A 2500-nucleotide genomic window follows, 5' to 3' on the forward strand; every position below is an offset into this window, starting at 1 on the left:
AGGGTTTCAAGTGGGAGGGACTGAAGCAGGGTTTCAAGCGGGAGGGATAGAAGTAGGGTTTCAAGTGGGAGGGATTGAAGCAGGGTTTCAAGTGGGAGGGATTGAAGCAGGGTTTCAAGTGGGAGTGATAGAAGTAGGGTTTCAAGTGGGAGGGATAGAAGCAGGGTTTCAAGTGGGAGGGATTGAAGTAGGGTCTCAAGTGGGAGGGATAGAAGCAGGTTTTCAAGTAGGAGGGATAGAAGGGTTTCAAGTGGGAGGGATAGAAGTAGGGTTTCAAGTGGGAGGGATAGAAGCAGGGTTTCAAGTGGGAGGGATAGAAGCAGGGTTTCAAGTGGGGAGGATAGAAGCAGGGTTTCAAGTGGGAGGGATAGAAGCAGGTTTTCAAGTGGGAGGAATTGAAGCAGGGTTTCAAGTGGGAGGGATAGAAGTAGGGTTTCAAGTGGGGAGGATAGAAGCAGGGTTTCAAGTGGGAGGAATTGAAGCCGGGTTTCAAGTGGGAGGGATAGAAGCTGGGTTTCAATTGGGGAGGATAGAAGCAGGGTTTCAAGTGGGAGGGATAGAAGCAGGTTTTCAAGTGGGAGGAATTGAAGCAGGGTTTCAAGTGGGAGGGATAGAAGTAGGGTTTCAAGTGGGAGGGATAGAAGCAGGTTTTCAAGTGGGAGGGATAGAAGGGTTTCAAGTGGGAGGGATAGAAGCAGGTTTTCAAGTGGGAGGGATAGAAGCAGGGTTTCAAGTGGGGAGGAAAGAAGCAGGGTTTCAAGTGGGAGGGATAGAAGTGGAAGGGATAGAAGGGTTTCAAGTGGGAGGGATAGAAGCAGGGTTTCAAGTGGGGAGGATAGAAGCAGGGTTTCAAATGGGAGGGATAGAAGCAGGGTTTCAAGTGGGGAGGAAAGAAGCAGGGTTTCAAGTGGGGAGGAAAGAAGCAGGGTTTCAAGTGGGAGGGATAGAAGCAGGTTTTCAAGTGGGAGGGATAGAAGCAGGTTTTCAAGTGGGAGGGATAGAAGCAGGTTTTCAAGTGGGAGGGATAGAAGTGGGAGGGATAGAAGGGTTTCAAGTGGGAGGGATAGAAGCAGGGTTTCAAGTGGGAGGGATAGAAGTAGGATTTCAAGTGGGAGGGATAGAAGCAGGGTTTCAAGTGGGGAGGATAGAAGCAGGGTTTCAAGTGGGAGGGATAGAAGCAGGGTTTCAAGTGGGGAGGATAGAAGCAGGGTTTCAAGTGGGAGGGATTGAAGCAGGGTTTCAAGTGGGGAGGATAGAAGCAGGGTTTCAAGTGGGAGGGATAGAAGCAGGGTTTCAAGTGGGAGAGATTGAAGCAGGGTTTCAAGTGGGAGGGATAGAAACGGGGTTTCAAGTGGGGAGGATAGAAACACGGTTTCAAGTGTGGAGGATAGAAGCAGGGTTTCAAGTGGGGAGGATAGAAGCAGGGTTTCAAGTGGGAGAGATTGAAGCAGGGTTTCAAGTGGGAGGGATAGAAGTAGGGTTTCAAGTGAGAGGGATTGAAGCAGGGTTTCAAGTGGGAGGGATAGAAGCAGGGTTTCAAGTGGGAGAGATTGAAGCAGGGTTTCAAGTGAGAGGGATTGAAGCAGGGTTTCAAGTGGGAGGGATTGAAGCAGGGTTTCAAGTGGGAGGGATTGAAGCAGGGTTTCAAGTGGGGAGGATAGAAGCAGGGTTTCAAGTGGGAGGGATAGAAGCAGGGTTTCAAGTGGGAGGGATTGAAGCAGGGTTTCAAGTGGGGAGGATAGAAGCAGGGTTTCAAGTGGGAGGGATAGAAGCAGGTTTTCAACTGGGGAGGATAGAAGCAGGGTTTCAAGTGGGAGGGATAGAAGCAGGGTTTCAAGTGGGAGGGATAGAAGCAGGGTTTCAAGTGGGAGGGACTGAAGCAGAGTTTCAAGTGGGAGGGATAGAAGGGTTTCAAGTGGGAAGGATAGAAGCAGGGTTTCAAGTGGGAGGGATAGAAGCAGGGTTTCAAGTGGGAGGGATAGAAGCAGGGTTTCAAGTGGGAGGAATAGAAGCAGGGTTTCAAGTGGGAGGGATAGAAGCAGGGTTTCAAGTGGGAGGGATAGAAGCAGGGTTTCAAGTGGGAAGGATAGAAGCAGGGTTTCAAGTGGGAGGGATAGAAGCAGGGTTTCAAGTGGAAGGAATAGAAGCAGGGTTTCAAGTGGGAGGGATAGAAGTAGGATTTCAAGTGGGAGGGATACAAGCAGGAGGATAGTGAAAGACGGAGGGAAGTGCTCCATCTTTTTGTCTATGAAATTCCCACGCTTCTCGATACTCATAAATATTGTCCTTAATGCCGTCTTATATATATATTTTTGCTTTTAGTATAATTCTTATCGTCACTGTTGTTATTATCATCGTCATGGTCATCCAATCATCACATCATCCTCATCTTCATCGTCATCATCAGTATCACCCTTAAGTGACGAATGTTAAATCCTAATGAACGTCTTCAGGGTTCACATTAGATGAAAATAAGATTAACAGGGTTGCATTTTCTACT

General features: G+C 48.4%; 1 protein-coding gene across 1 annotated transcript in view; it reads right to left on the minus strand.

Moving 5' to 3' along the window:
• The window catches only part of LOC125045310, a 9791-nt gene that overhangs the window by 6841 nt on the left and 450 nt on the right, over nt 1–2500 (minus strand). The gene's annotated exons all lie outside the window — the stretch shown is intronic.

The sequence above is a fragment of the Penaeus chinensis genome, chromosome 3 (assembly GCF_019202785.1).
Source record: "Penaeus chinensis breed Huanghai No. 1 chromosome 3, ASM1920278v2, whole genome shotgun sequence".
In the NCBI taxonomy this organism is placed as follows: domain Eukaryota; kingdom Metazoa; phylum Arthropoda; class Malacostraca; order Decapoda; family Penaeidae; genus Penaeus; species Penaeus chinensis.